Source organism: Marmota monax, unplaced genomic scaffold (assembly GCF_021218885.2).
Source record: "Marmota monax isolate L192 unplaced genomic scaffold, Marmota_monax_Labrador192_F-V1.1 WCK01_AAM20220418_F8-fsc00005, whole genome shotgun sequence".
NCBI lineage: Eukaryota > Metazoa > Chordata > Mammalia > Rodentia > Sciuridae > Marmota > Marmota monax.
In genome coordinates this window covers 23,590,693-23,607,227 of record NW_026692254.1, presented here as the reverse complement: position 1 = coordinate 23,607,227, position 16,535 = coordinate 23,590,693, and the positions used below count along the sequence as shown (strand labels likewise).

The window sequence follows — 16,535 nt, the reverse complement described above, 5'->3', positions numbered from 1 at the left end:
TCCAGTAGCATCTGCTCCTGGTTTCTCTTGTATCTAAGTATTAGTGGCTGAATGCCCATGTGCCTTGGGGATAAGTGACGGGCCTGAGCACACCAGCAGATCCCCTGAAGGCTGTTGGGCATCGTTCTGTGAAGCACAGATGGATTCCAAAGATGGAGGACCAGCTTTGCAAGTTAATTATGAGACTAGCACCAGCAGTGCCAAACTTCAGAGAAAATTTTGTGAGGTTAAAGACAGGGTGGGCACAAATGGTGTGGTATAGAAGAGATTTATCATAATAATGACAAGGGTTTGTCTTGATCACCAATGTCCTGAAAAAACATGTCTACGTTCTACATTTAGAGTCCATGAGATTCAGAGTTCAGAAAATATGCTGATATTGAGAAGTTTCGATGGCTCGGGTTTTCTTTCAGGACCAAGAATATTTATAACACTCAAGAGCTCAAACCTATCTAAAAATGTAACTCATTCACACAACTAATAGATATTAATTTTTCATCTACATTGTGCTAGTTTCTGTGCTTAGGCCCTGGGAAGAAAATAGCTATTGTCTCTCAAAGGAACTTATAACAGGACAAGCAGGCACTCACAAACAGAGAATTATTTAATTACTGTAAGGATAAGTGCTATAAAATACCTTGTGTGATTCTGAACCTTACTACTTGCTTTAGAGAAAGAGTTGGCAAACATTGCTTCAAAGACCTGAATAGTAAATATTTTAGATTTTGCAGGCCCAGATGGCCTCTGTCACAACTACTCAGCTCTGCCACTATAGCACAAAAGCATCAATAGGCAAATGTAAACAAGTGGATGTGACTGTGTTCCAATAAAACTTTATTTACAAATACAGGCAGTGGGCCAGATTTAGTCTGTGAGCTGTAGTATGCTAGTTGCTGATTTAGAGCCACTATAAATAAGATTGGGCATAAAATAAGGAAATGTTCTCATAAAGAATTATCCTGGAGGCTTTAAAATTATTTTTTGCATTCATATTTAACAAAAAGGCAATTTAAAATAATTAAAACTGTGTCAGACATGACCTTCAAGGAAACAAAAGAGACTAAATACATGTACACAAAAGCAATGACTTGAGAAGCAAGGGTATCAACCAGGGATTTTAAACACTAGCAAAATTTGAGTACAGTTTTAAAAATGATAGATATATAGATTCTGATCGCTGCCTTTATAATGTTGCAGGTTATTAAGGATGAATGCCTACATCAGTTTTATTTATTTATTTATTTTTAGTTGTAGGATACAATATCTTTATTTTATTTATTTATGTGGTACTGAGGATTGAACCCAGTGCCCCATGCATGCAAGGCAAGTGTGCTACCACTGAGTCACAATCCCAGCCCTACAATAGTTTTTTTTTTAAGAGCAAACAAAATCCAAACCAAACCAAACCATTGTCAACTGATCTAAGCATTTCCAAGACATTAATTTCTTTTACATTATTGCCACCTGAAACCTGGATCCCTATAACACCAAGTTGGCAATGATCCAATAATGATTTCATGCCCTGCCAGATTCTCCAGCACCATGGTGCCTGGAAACCTCAGTAACAGGGCTATAGTATGTTTGCAGCTCCTGCTGGCTCCCAGGGCAAATGCTAGTGGTGGAAGAAATGCAGTCCTGAACTGGAGAGCCCATGTGTGGGCAATTGTGCCCATAGTGTTTGCTAAGAAGATGCTATGACTTGGCCCAAGGAGGGTAGACAGTCCTCCTGAGCAGAGATGGACTTACTGTGCACTTGTTGAATTCTTTGTAGTCAAAAGATGTGTAAGTGGATCCAGGGAGGTAGATGGTTTGAGGGCCTCTGAGACCAGAATTTCCACATGCCATCACACATGACACTTAGAGTCACCTTGAGGATTAGACGTGAGGAAATAGATGCAAAGAGTCTTATTTAAGACTGCACAGACAGTAAATGCCAAGCAGGAGTTTGACCCCAGCTTTGGATGACTGCAGTCTGTGCTCATTCTGATACACCATACTGCCTTGCTCTCACACATGCTCTGTGGGAAAAAGACCATGCCATGCCCAGGCTCCTCTCCATGTCATCAAGCACGCACAGATTGCTGGGATACTGCAGATTGCTTGCAAGAAAGGGAGCGTGGTGCAGTGCATAATGATTTGGGTACTGGACTCTGACCTCCAGGGTTTGGTAACTGTCTATGCCATTGATCAGCTAGTGACCCTGGGCACATCATAACTTCTCTTGTTCTCAGTTTTCCCATCTATGGAATAAGGAAGGGTCATAATACATTTGGAATGAAGACTAAGCGAGATAACACAGATAAAGCAATCAGAACTTAATGCCTTCTAAACAGCTGTCAGTTTCCTTTCTACTTCTAGCATTTGCAGTGAATTATAGCTGCAGTCAAATAATGGGTCAATGTGGATGCTGGACCAGTTGCTTGGGTTTGAATTCTTGCTCTGCCAATTCTTAGTAGAGTGACTTTAGAAAAATTATGTAGTTTCTCTGTGCCCTAGTTTCCTCATCTGTAAAATGGGGATGATGAGGATGTCTGTTTCACAGGGTTATTATGAGAATCGATGGAGTTTAATATAGTAAACTTGGCTAAAATACTGGCCTGCATATAACAGGTACTCAAGATACCTTAGCTATTGTTATTGTTGATTGAAGTTGTTATTACTAACCTGATTGTTTAAAATGATGAGCCACCCAAGTTCAGGACCAGATTTTCTCAGATGATGTTGTGCATTTTTTCTCAGCCAAATCATGTAGTATAGATTTTGAGGTCAAGCTATTTGACCTTAGCTGATGAAAATACCTTTCCTGCTCAGGTGTTAATCCAGTGCTTTTTCTCTTTCCCTTTCCTTTCTCTTTGCTGGGGGTGGGGAGGACCCTCTGAAATAATGCCTCTAGGCTTGATTCCTAGTCAATGACCCAGGAAAAGAATGCTGTAAGAGAACTCCCTGCTCCCAGATTCAGGTCTCAAATCACAGGATATTTTGTTTTCTTCCTGGAAAGGAATGAATCAGTTCAGAAAATAAAAGAAATGCCCCTGGGCCAGGTAAAAGAGATATCTGGGCCACTTCTATGAGCTTTTTGGAGAGATGAAAGTTTGTTTCTCTCCAGCATTGTGTTTTAGTGAGTTCCTCACCTAGAACTGTCTCACCTGGGGAGGATAAAGGTCCATGAACATATTGGTAGCATCAGAGACTCAGCCCTGCTTAGCATCTAGTGGTTGGTCCCCTTCAAGACAAGGAGAATGCATTCATTTTTTAATCAAACCTTTCCTTCATTATTTAAAAAAAATTCTTGAGCATTACCATGCTTCTGGTCTGCCTCCAGTCTGTAGCAATACGAGGCAGACCAAGTCCTGGCATTCAGGGAGTTTTAATCTGCTGGCAGAAATAGAGCTCTTACAAGAAACAGAAAATACAGCATGGCTCAAGACAATTGTGCAGTGTAATATCCACTCTTATCATTTTGATTAAGATAGGAAAGAAACAAAAACAGTATAAGAGATAGAGCCTGGGGAGTACCTAGAGTTACATGACTTGTTTTTGCATCATCTCTACTGTTGTGTGTGACCTTGGGATTATCTGAAGCTCCATGATTTCAGGTGGCTATGAATGAATCCATGTGTCTTTTGATTTCCCCTCAGGTGAAGTTTATGCATTTTCTGGATATTTGCTAAAAAAAAAAAACACCCCAAAACGAACAAACAAACAAACGAAAACCCCAAGTCCAATCACCTAAAGAAATGACATGAAGGTAGGAAGTCAGTGATGCCTGGCTGACAAACCATCTGATTCTTTCGAATGACCCTGAATTATTGGCAACCCGTTTTTTCAGCTAGGACGACTTTTAGTATACGTGACATTTAAGACAAACCAACAGCATCTTTCTCTGGTTACATTTGATAAATTGACACCAAAGTTTTTTCAGAATTGCAAAAGTACTTCTTTACTATCGGATATTTTCCACCTTTATGCTGATCAAAAGAGAGCCCCACTGTTAGGCATGTGTTCTGTGTTTGCTTGAAAAGTTTTGATTTCTTGGAAGGGTCTAGTCCCTTGGAGTGTATTTTGTTGGCTGTTAGTTTTTCTTACCATCTGTAGTGGCTTCCCAAGACTCAGGGAGTCTTATGGTTCAGACAGTAATTTAGAGCCTAATAGGGGACTCCCTGGGGCTTGGGGTCTGTGCCAGCTATAAGGAGGACAGAGAGCAATGTCAGATAGGGTGAATCCATTAGCATAAATTATGAGTTGAATTTTCATAACATCTCAGAGATGGATATATTACTCTGCTGTCATGAAAATGATCTTTTAATTGTTTTATATGCAAATGCTAGCTGAGCCTCTGGGGAGAACATTTGATTGATGAGCTACTTTGTCCTTAGTCCTGAATTCAGTGAGTCGGTTCCTGAAAGAAGGGGCCATTCTATGTCACAAACCCTGACATGACATATGCACCTAATAAACAGCTACTCATGATAAGGAGACCTACAACTGGGAATTTTCATATATTCTTTTATGTGTTTATGTCTGTAATTTTTATTTATAGATCATAGGATGCTTTAGAATAGAATGAAAGCTCAGGGCTCCCTTACTGATTGCCACCTGAAGGAGTGTGGACTTGGTGCCACAGGCAATAGGGAGACACTGAATGTCTTCGTGGAAGGGAGTGACGTGGCAGGAACTGTGATGTCCACTCTCCCCCCAGTGATGTTGGTCCTGGGAGTGATTCCAGAGGAACAGAATCTTAAGGTTCAGGTTTCTGAATTGGATCTGGGGTTTCTGGAATTTTTTCTTTAATCTGATTAGATTTTTTTTTCTCTCTCTCTCTCTCTTTTTTTTTTTTTTTCCAGGATTGGGGATCCAACCCAGGGTCTTGTACATGCTAGGCAAGCATTCTACCACTGAGGTCGAATGAAAAGGCCTATTTATCTATTTTTTTTTTAAAATTTATTTTGAGATCAAGTCTCATTAAGTTGCCCCAGCTGGCCTCAAACTTGCAATCCTCCTGCCTTAGCTTCCTGAATAGTTGAGATTACAGGCATGGTAATTTGAATAGATTTGAAATACTATGGATTCTATTTCTAGTGGTAATGAGAACACTGATAATCTCTTGTGTGATGTGCAGTAGAGATTATGTAAAATATTATCATTGAATACTCCTAATCAAACACTTATAAGAGGCAATGATCTGGTTGGCCATGTATATGATTCATTGCTGTGACCAAAAGACCTGACAGGAACAACATAGAGAAAAGGAAATTCATTTGGGTCTCACAGTTTCAGAGGTCTTAGTCCATAAACAGCCACTCCTTGGCTCTAGGCCTGAGGTGAGGCAGAACATTACAGTGGAAGGGCATGGTGGAGGAAAGCAGATCAGAACATGGCCCCAGGAAGCAGAGAGAAAGCTTCCCTTACTAGGGGCAAAATATAAACCCCAAAGGAACAATTCAGTATTGAAAAAATTAAATTATGAGAGCTGTAACCTTTTGGTAGATTAATCCAGTTGATGGATTAATAATTTGAATGTAGACAGGTTGGCATGACTGAAGGAAGTAGGTCACTGGGGCTGTGGCCTTAGACTATATGGGTCCCTGGTCCCTTCCTCCTTCCCCTTCTCTCTCTCTCTGCCTCTTGGCAGCTTTTCTCCACTGGGTACTTCTGCCGTGGTGTTTTGCTTTATCGTGGGCCCAGAGCAATAGAATTGTCAGTCTAAGGACTGAGACCTCTGAAACCATGAGTCCCAAATAACTTTTCCTTCTCTCAGCTGTTCTTGTCAGATATCTTGGTCATAGTGACAAAAAGCTAACACCTACTCAATTCTTACTTGATCTGTGTAAGCAAAACCATTCTAGGCTAAGTGAACAAAAGTCTAAAATCATTCCCCAGATTGGAGCCAGTTTATAGACCCAGAACTCCTTGAATGAAGGGGATGCCGGGTTTGCTTGATAAAGAGCCCCAGTACACTACCACAGATTAATACTGCCAATCTTTCTCCCATGCTCTCCAAAGGGACCTACAAACTTTTACCAGGGTAACTATGCATTGGGGAAAGGAAATAAAGGGAACTTTTGGGAACTACTGGATATTGGTTCTGAACTGACTCTCATTTCAGGACTCCCCAAATTTCACTGTGTTCTGTGAGGTTGAATATGGGCTTATGGAGGTCAGATGATTGATGGAGGTTTGGTTTAGGTTCATCTCATCATAGGCCAGGGGGTTGGGGACCTGCTGTATTTCATCAGTTCTGTAATGTGTAAGCTGAATAGACAGACTTAGTGCTGGCAGAATCCCCTTATCAATGAAGAATGGATTACTGGGAACAGAGACTAAAGGTGGGAGACCTGATAGAAGGTTATCTGAGAAGCAAACTGAATGTTTTGAAAACTGAGATTTTAATATAGGGCTTAAAAATAGTTTGAAAATTAAGTACCATTATTTTCTTGTACAAGTCATGTAAATTTCTCTTTATCTTAGAGAAATTTATGTTTTTAAGCCATGCATGGTGACACACACCTGTAATCCCAGCTACTCAGAAGGCTGAGGCAGCAAGTTCGTAAGTTCAAGGCCAGACTCTGTAATCTAGAGACATTCTGTCTCAAAATTAAAAAAATAAAGTACTGGGTGTGTAGCTTAGGGGTAGAGGACCCCTGGGTTCAGTTTGCAGTATAAGGGTTAGGGCTGGGGATGTGGCTCAGTGGTAGAGCACTTGCCCAGCATGCATGAGGCTGATATTAATCCCCATACCTCCAGAACCCACCCCAAGAAATTTATATTTTTAGATTTATATAAATGTGTTTCTTACAAAATTGGAGAACTCATGTTCAGACAGTTGATTATTACAAGGTTTCTGAGTAAATTCATTTTTCTACAACTAACATAAAATGAATAAAAACAAATTCTAAACAACCTACCAACTAACCAACAACCAAAAGACAAGCATGGTAGCTTCATGATTAAGAGCTATCATGAAATGAAAAAAAAAAAAAAACCCAAACAAAGCTCAATAGGAGATCTTATCAGCAACCTACTTTGATGATATAGATGTAGATTAAGTATGGATTTGGTTTAGAGTGGGATGCTTTTCCCACTTGTCTATAGCAATTTTGCTTTTATGCTTTTTGACTTACTCCTACATCAAAAGATTGAACCCCTGCCTCAGTCTCAAAAATGCTTGTGTTGACAATTTCCAGTGATTAATTTCTTGTTCAAATTTATAGTTTCTCAGTTGTTACGTAAATTTTGACCAAGATTGAATAAAAAATATTTGAAGCTTAAAGTGTGTGTATTTTAGTTTTGCTGGGAGTAAAGGGAAGTGTCTGAAGAGGGAGGATGTGGGGAGAGAAGAACAGGGTGCAAGGACAGTGGAGGATGGTAGGATGATTCTTAGCTCTCAGGATTTTGGGAGAGTCAATGAAGTTATCCAGGCTAACTGTACAGCCTTAGGGTCTGCACATGGTAGTTTCTCAGTCGATACTCATCCTGCTCTTTTGATCCAACTGCAATCCAATCCGATGCTTTAGTTTCTCCCTTGTATTAACTTTATGTAGGGCAGGGATGTACTAGTGATGGGACTTCACAGACTTTAAGGAGTTTTTAAATTATGTTCTTCCCAGTTTGATGCATACTCCTAGAAGACCTGGTAAGTAAAAGATGTTTGGTAATTATCGATTTTCTATTTATGGAATAAGATATTATTTATTTAGATTGATTCCCTTTATTATGTCTATATTTGTTCCCATTCACTAAGAGTAAACCATATGCTTTAAAATATGACCTTCAGACCATGGAAAAAATAGCAGGCATGGATGGAAGAACCTTAAGTAAACTGTATTTACTGAGAATGGAGATAGAGGTTGCAGGATTGTGTGTGGGCTGGAAATATGTAAGTAGCTCACTCTCTATGTGAGTACATGCAAGCATTTAACTTTGGTGGCCTAACCAAGGGGGTGGATCTTTTATAGAATCATAACAGATTTTGTTTTGATTACCTATTGTTGCATATTAAACAAACAGACTCCCTGGAGAACCAAAACCTCCACACCATTCGCTTTGCTCGTAAGTCTGCAGTCTGGGTGACACAAGGCCTCTGCTCTAGTTGCCATCACCTTGGGCAGCTGGAAGCGGGATGCTGGACTCCTCAGTAAGGCTCACTCACACTCTGGGCCCTCACTGGGAAGACAGACACTGGGGCTCCTTGTGGGCTTCTCTATGTGTGATCTTTCCAAGACGGTAGCCCATTGTAGCTGGGTTTTCCACTTGTCAGCTCAGGGCTTCCAAGGTGCCTACTCCAAGAGAAAAAGGCAAACCAAAGCCACATTGCCTTTTGTGACCTCACCTCAGAGGCTGAGAAGCGTTATTTCCTTTGTACAGTCATAAAGACTGTTTGGTTTCATGGACAGGGGAAGTACAGTCCACCTCTTGAGGTGGGGAGAGCAGATGGGAACAGAAATATTGCTGAGTCATTTTTGTATAGTACAATTAGCTACTGTTTTTTCTTTTTTTTTAACCAGTCTTCTGATGCTTTGGGCTGGTTAATTCTTTGTTCTTGGATGGGGTTGTCTTGTGCATTGTAAGCTACTTAGCAGCATCCCTGGTTTCTACCCACCAGATAGATGCCCATAGCGACCTGCTCCCAGTTGTGACAACCAAAAATGTCAGACATTGCCAATGTCCCCTGGGGGGCAAGATCACTTTCATTTGTGAACTGCTGCTCTAGAAGAGTATTCTCAGCCCTGACTTTCCATTACAATCATCTGAGAAGCTGTTAAAAATACAGATCTGGCTCTGGAAAAAATAAGTCAGAATCTCTGTAGGTGAGTTATAGGCATATAGTGATTTTATTGTGCAGCCAGGATAGAGAGCCAGGTCGTTTTACACAGAAACTTTGTGTCAGTGGGAGCTACACAGATGCCAGGACTTTTTCTTTTTGTGCTATATAAGGTGTAGGCACTGACCCCACATGGCTTCCTTTTTGTGTTTGCAGTGATGGTTTTTGTGTGTACATATGTCTTGTCCAGCATAGTGAAATGGAGTTGCACCTGAAAACCTTGTACGGTGCTTGACAGATTTTCAAGTTTCCCTGGACACTCTCATTTGATCTTTGAATGACCCTGTGAGATGGGAAGAATGCTAATCCCAGTTCCCACAGTAAGGGAAGTGCTGCTTTGAGATCTTAAGCAATGCATGGTGGACTCCAGTTCTTAACGAAGTTTTCTGGCCCTGTGATCCACTCGTTGCTATTCATCTTTGCTATGGGTTACTTTATACTAATGAAGTTGGAAGATTTATTTTATTATGTACAGAGTTCTTCCTAGAAAGCAAAAGGAACTGGTGGTAAAGAGTCAGTAATTTCCAAGTGCCTGGTTCAACCTCTATTACCTTTCTTCTACTTTAAAAGAAAATTATAATAATTATACCACCACCACCAAGAGTTATAATTTGATAAGCTCTTTCCTTGCATGCATTCTGTACTAGGTATTTTATATAGGGCATTTCTATTTCTTATTACAACCTGCAAGGTAAACATTATTTTCACCATTTTACAGATGAGGAAATGTAGGCACTAAGAGTTTAAAATAACTTGTCAAAACTAGTTAGTGCCAGAGCTAGGATTTGAAACTGTTATATTTGACTTTGTCCTCTTGCTTCTCCTGTACCTTGCTGAACCATCCATGGAAGATTTTTGCAGGTGCCCATGACATATATAACCTTCAGCAACCTTTCATGCAAAATACATCACTCCCATAAATTACGAGTATGATTCAGGGCTGGGTCTCCAGCAGAGTGCTGAACAGCTCATCTCTCTAGATAAGAGGATGTCCCAGACAGCTAGATCACAATTCCCAGGGGAGCTTCAAGGGTCTGCAATGATCCCTAAGGCATAGACTTTCTACCCAGAATAGGCTGTCCAGAGAGCTGTACAGAAACACTGCCATCATCCTGAGTCAGGCCATGAAAGGTGTCCCAAGGCACCATCTGTCACCAGGTATAGATCAGAAGTGCAGAAGCACAAATGACTTCTCCAATCCCCTTCTCCAGCAACCACATCAGACAGTGAATTTGCAAGTTCTCGGTGGATCTCATGATTGCACAGCCAAAATGGTCCTTTGTGGGTCAGTGGGTGTGAAATCTCTCTCTCTCTAAAATAAATCTTAAGCAGCACTAGCCCAGGTGAGCTGATTTTCACTTTGCAAAGTACTGATTTAGTTTCCAGAGAAGGAAGGTTGAAAGTCAGATGTTAGCAGGGGAAGAGGGAAAGGAGAGTAGCCTTTGGCGTGCCCCATGGGGTCCACTGAACAGACTGAGTGTGAACATGCTTCTCTCCCTGTGGGCTGCCCTGGGCTGCTCAAAAGTGCAGAGTGAGCGTGTTGTGTTTCACTGCTGGAGCTTTTGCTGACTCAGAGCACACATTAATCTCTACTGGGGATGTGCAGAAAATAGCCCAAAGAAGTCTCTCTCATTCTTTCTTTGGCCTCCATGCCTCATCGCTCAGTGGGTCTTAGAAAGGGAACTTATCCTTGAAAGATGTGACAACAGATTATAAGGCAAACAGCATGGGGTTACAATATTATGAAACCACCTGATATTAGATGTGAAAGGGATCGAGATCTGGCATGTTCTTCATTTCTAATTCATGGGGAAACTGAGTCCCAGAGATGAAGTACCTTGGTCAAGTTCACATATTCAGAGACCAGGACCTGGGACTCCTGTCTGTTGCCACAGAGGTCTTTCCTATACTAAGTCATCTTGCCTTTCGCTATTAAGGAGTGACTATGTAAATCAATCAGATGATCTTTTATCTGGGTGATTTCTTTTTTTTTAAAGGGTTGTATGCCTCAGTTGCATTTGGCTGTTGGTAACTATGACTGTGGATCCTAAAGCTCTTTATTATTTACTGAACAAGAATGTTCAAGTAGGTGTGGTTCCAGAGTTGGTTCAATGGCCCATTGATGTCAGTCCCCAAGGTTGGCATCATTGTGGTTCTCTTTGCCTTTTTCTTCAAGTCATAAGATTGCCACCCTAGCCCTTAGCTTTACATCCTTTCATAACAGCTTTCTAAGTAGGGAAGAAGAGAGATGATGGTGAGAAAGTGCTTCCCCCATAATGCTCCTCTTTAGGCATGAAAATATTTCCCAGAAGCCTCTGGATAATGCCTTCACAAGGATGATGCCTTCACAAGGATGACTGCTTCTGTGGATTAATCACTGGCATGAGACTTGCTGAAGATGACCGTCTTAAATTACCCTGACTCATCTCCCAGCGTTGAGTCTGTATGGAGATGATTCCTCTGAATACATTTTAAAACCTGGATAAAACACAAGGTTCCCCTATGTTATGGTTTGCATCTAGAATGTCCCTCAAAGTCTTATGTGTTTAGAGGTGGGTTTTTTGGGGGGGAGGTGATTGGATCATGAGCACTCAGATCTCATCAATGGATTGATGGCTGAATGAAGTACTGGGAGGTAGAACCTGGTTGGAGAAAGTAGGTCATTGGTTGCATGCCTTGAAAGGGTTCATCTTCTTTCTTTCTGCTTCCTGGCTGTCATAAGCTGAGTAGCTCTCCTCTGCCACGCCTTTCTGCCATGATGTTCTGCCTCATCTCAGGCCCAGAGCCATGAAGCTGGCTGACTATGGACCACATATTCCAAACGATGAACCAAAGCCAATCTTTTTCTCTTCTAAGTTGTTCTTGTCAGGCATTTTCATCACAGTGATGAAAAGATGACTATTGCCTTCCTTGGATTAATCACTCAGCATACTATAGTGATCCATCCACATCAATGTTCATAGCAGCTCAATTCACGAGAGCTAAACTGTGGAAGCAACCTAGATGCCCTTCAACAGATGGATGCATAAAGAAACTGTGGTATATATACACAATGGAATGTTACTGAGCATTAAAAGAGCATACAATTATGGCATTTTCAGGTAAATGGATGGAGTTGGAGAATATCATGCTAAGCAAAATAAGCCGATCCCAAAAAAACAAAGGCTGAATGTTTTCTTGGATAAGTAGATTCTGATCCATAACAGGGAGGGAGAGGCATGGGAAAAATGGAGCAACTTTGGGCAAAGGGGAAGGAGGGTAGGGAGGGTTCATGGGGACAGGAAAGATGGTGGAATGAGATGGGATATCATTATCCTAGGTACATGTATGGCTGCACATATGGTGAGATGCTACATCGTGTACACCATGGAAATGTAAAGTTGTGCTGCAATTGTGTACAATGAATCAAAATGCATTCTGCTGTCATTTATATAAATAAATTAATTCAAAAAAGAAAAATTAGTTGAAGATAAAGATGACCATCGTAAATTAACTATGACTCATCCCCAAGGTTTGAGTGTGTATGGTGAAAATATTTTAATACCTAAAAAATATTTTAATACCTAAAAAAAAAAAGGTTCTCCTACCAAGAAAGAAGAGAGAAAAAGGCTGCTGGGAATGTGAGTAATGGAATGTACCACATACACAAGTTTTTAGAGATGGACTTGATTTCATAGCTTGGCTACATCACTAACCATTTTGACAAGTCACTTAAGGTCCCTGAAGCTGAACTCTTCTTTCCTTCCTTCCATCCTTCCTTCCTTCCTTCCTTCCTTCTTTCTTTCTTTCTTTCTTTCTTTCCCCCCACCCAGCCCACCTCTCTTTTTTGGTACCAGGGATTGAAACCATGGGCACTTGCTACTGAGCCACATCCTCAGGCCCTTTTTTATTTTTTATTTTGAGAAAGAGTCTCACTAGGTTGCTTGGGATCTTGCTAAATTGCTGAGGATGGTCTCAGACTGTGATTCTCCTGCCTCAGTCTCCCAAGTCACTGAGATTACAGGCTTGTGCCACCACCCAGCTATTTCTTAATCTATAAAATCAAGATATTATTAGTATCTACCTCCTTAAACTATTATGAAGACCAAATAAGATAATAATGCACATGAAGTATTCATCAGAATCTCTGGAACAACATAAGGATCCAATACAAATGAATTTATAGTTGTATATTAATTTGAGTTTTTTTTACAGTTGTAGATGGACAGAATGCCTTTATTTTATTTGTTATGTGGTGCTGAGGATTGAACCTGGTGCCTCACATGTGCTAGGCAAGCACTCTGCCACTGAGCCATAACCCTAGTCCTATAGTTGCATATTTTTAATTTATTCACTTTATTCAATAATTGTTTAAGGAGTCAACTCTTTGTTCACTTGTTCCTTGATGACCAAGACACACAAGTCCCTCTTCTCATAAAACTGACATTTTAATGGAGAAACAGATCATAAATAAGCTAACTCCCTTGGACCCCTACTCTTCCACTGGCAGGAGTGAAGAGAATTCCAGAGCTCAATGCATTCTTGATAGGATCCCAAGCATTTTTTCCTTCACTACACTACCAGCCTTGCCATGGAAATCAAGATTAGTTTCATTATGCATTTTGTCCCTGTAAATGTCAGTCATCCTGAGAGGCCCTTGTCTCCCAAGACATCACTTATCACCCAGACTTATTCCTGTAGAACACTCTATAACCTTCAATCCCCAAACTTTTATGTCAAGCTTTTCTCCCAATGCTGTTGGTCATGGGACCTGGGTGACAGCTCTGTGTGGGTGGTGAGAATTCACCAAAAAAAGAGAACAGTTTAAAGAGTTTATTGGAGAAAGATAGTCTGTAAGAATACAATGGGGACAGAACAAAGACATCTGCTTGCAGGTTCACAGGGGTCTGGGCTTATATGTGCTTCTGAGTCCTTTATTTGTCTTTGGCAGGCTTTTTGTTAGAGTGGATTGTGTTAAATGGGGGGTGATTGACAGATTACAATGCTTTGCCCATAATGCCTATTGCACATGTGCCAAATGCTCATTCCCCAGATGTTACATTAAATGCATGAGATGCAAGTAATATGTATGAGGTCGTATGTAGGGGATTCTGCTTCCTAGATTATAGGTCAAACTTGGGGTTTGTGTATACTCCTTGGGATGTTTGGACAATCTTTCTGAAAAACAGTGTCTTGCATTTTGGGAAAGTTAGCCCCTGTGATAAAAGGGGGCAAAGTGACAGAGAGATCCTTAGCCTTATGTCAGTTCTGCTGATGGAGGCAGGGTCCCTAGTCTGTTCTACCTCACCATTTACCATGTTGTAACTGAAACATTTTCTCCTCTGAGGACTTATCTAAGCTGTGAAGTCTTAGTCGTACTTCACACCCCATACCTTAGCACTGTTGTCTTCCTTGATATTCATTGACCTTTCTAGACAATTTTCTCTCTCCTCACTAAAAACCCCACATCTAAGTCTTTTGTCATCAAAGTGTATCACTTCCTATGCATTCTTGTAGTGATCATCTGCCGGCCACCCGACTCAGGCCCTCTCATATCTTAAGAATTTTAGTTCCAAATTCACTGTCACATTCCAACAGTATTTCTGTTATAATTCTTGGTGATTTCAATAGCTATTTCCTAATATCTTGTTCTCTAAATTCCTTCAAGTCTTCTCCAATGGACTTTTTTTTTTTTCTTTGCAGTGCTGAGATGGAACCCAGGGATTTGTACATGCTCGGCAAGTGCTCTACTACTGAGTTACACCTCCAGCCCTCTGTGTAAAACAATTAAAAAAAAATTGAGACAGGTTCTCACTAAGTTGTCCAGGCTGCCCTCAAACTTATGATCTTCCTTCCTCAGCCTCCTGAGTATCTGGAATTACAAGTGTGAGCCACCAGTCCTGGCCCTATAGCTTTTAATCAAACTGTCTCTTATTACCCTCTTGTCCTCACTGAACTTAATTTCAAGGCCCATTATCATAACCACTCTTTGTGTATGCCATCAATTTCCTTGTGCCTTTCTGACTTTGCTGTACTCTCCAAACCTAATTGCACCTAAGTTTTCATCAGTCTGTCCCTGTACCCTATATGTGGTGGCTGGTGAGAAACACACTGTGCTGACTGGCTTCAATAAATTCATTCACTAAGGTCATCCACAAAGGGGGCCCTTTGTGCTGCCAGCCAGCATCCTTCTCTTCCCTGGACCATTCCCTCTCCCATTCTCCTCAATAACTATTTTGTGCATTATCTACTCTCCTCCATTTTCCAGCATCCCATCCCCATCCTCTCACTCAGGATGGTGACCTCAGTTTCTCTTTCACTAAGAACAATAGAAGCAACCAGAAAAGCACATCCTACCTCCACACCTACCTCCCTGATTGCCTCTGTGCTTCCATCTGTCCCTGTGGCCCAGGCGGAGGTATCCTGTCCATTTGCACACCAGGTCTCATTCTCTCTCACCTCCCCGGGACCTCACTTTTTAAGTTCTCACCTTCCACCTTGTCTTCAGATTTTCTCTCTGCGTGGAACCATTCCCACCTGCACACAATGCGATCCTGACCCCACACATACCTTTCCTATTCTCTTTTTAGCAGAACTCACTGAATCTAATTCCTTAGTTCCCATCTGCACTTGAACCCACTTTGAGGAGGATTTGGTCCCTATCAATTTAGAAACATGCTGTTGGCTAGACAACTTGTGGCCCTCACTTACTCAACCCTGTGGTCAGATCTTAGTCCTCAGCTCTCCTGACCTGTTCACACCCACTGTAGCCATTGACCACTTCCTTCTTCATGATGTACTTTTTTTTTTGCGGGACTTCTAGGCTACCCTTATCTCCTAGCTTCCTGCTGCCTCACTGGCTGCTGGCCATTGTTGAGTTCCACCCGTTTCCCTGACCTTTGAACACTGGAATATTTTGATGCTGGGTGCTTGAATTTCTACTCTGTTGCCACCCACTCCTTTGGGGATCTCATTCAGTCCCAACTTTAAATACCATTCTTCTTTTTGATGTTACCCTTAACATGCATCCATTATCCAGCCACATCTTACCACTTGTACTGCTACCATCCTGGACCAAGTTGTCGATATCACTCACTTGGAATATATGTAACAGCTTCTACCTGGTCTTTGTGATTTCTTTCATTGGATGAAGCGGCTATTGAAGATGGAGGGTTAGGAAAGGCTCTCTGAACTTGGGCTTGAACCTGGGCCAGCTATGCAAAGATCTGAACAATCAGCATTGGCGAATCACTCAACTTGGATTCTTCCATCCATACTGGAAGCTTTACTTCAATATTCTAGTAACTGTGGACAGAAAGGAAAATTCCTAACCTCAGTTTCCTCATCTGTTAAATGAAGATATTAATATTCCTCATAAAGTTGGAATGGCAAACAGAAATTACTGTACGTATTATCTAGTAAAGTAACTAGCACATGGCAGAGACTTCCCAGATGCTAGTTCCTTTGTCCTTTCATTTCTCCTCTATACATTTGTTTCTGAATATTTTATGTGACATTTAGGAAAAAATTCCAATTTCCAATAGACTGGGAAAGTTAACCTACTCCCCCAAATTCATTCAGTTGAATGTGTTGGACACATAAAGGATTAGAAAAGTCTAGCATGGTGATTCCAGGTTGTTTTCTACTGGACAACAAGGTAAAGCCAAACGTTTTCTTGTGCCAAGAAATACTTAGCCCTCATAGAAAATGTTTACACAATTGGAGGTCTCCAAGC

The 16,535-nt window shown here is 41.0% G+C and overlaps 1 protein-coding gene across 8 annotated transcripts in view; it reads left to right on the top strand.

Moving 5' to 3' along the window:
* Positions 1-16,535, top strand: part of Sv2b (synaptic vesicle glycoprotein 2B) — a 257,782-nt gene that overhangs the window by 195,537 nt on the left and 45,710 nt on the right. The gene's annotated exons all lie outside the window — the stretch shown is intronic.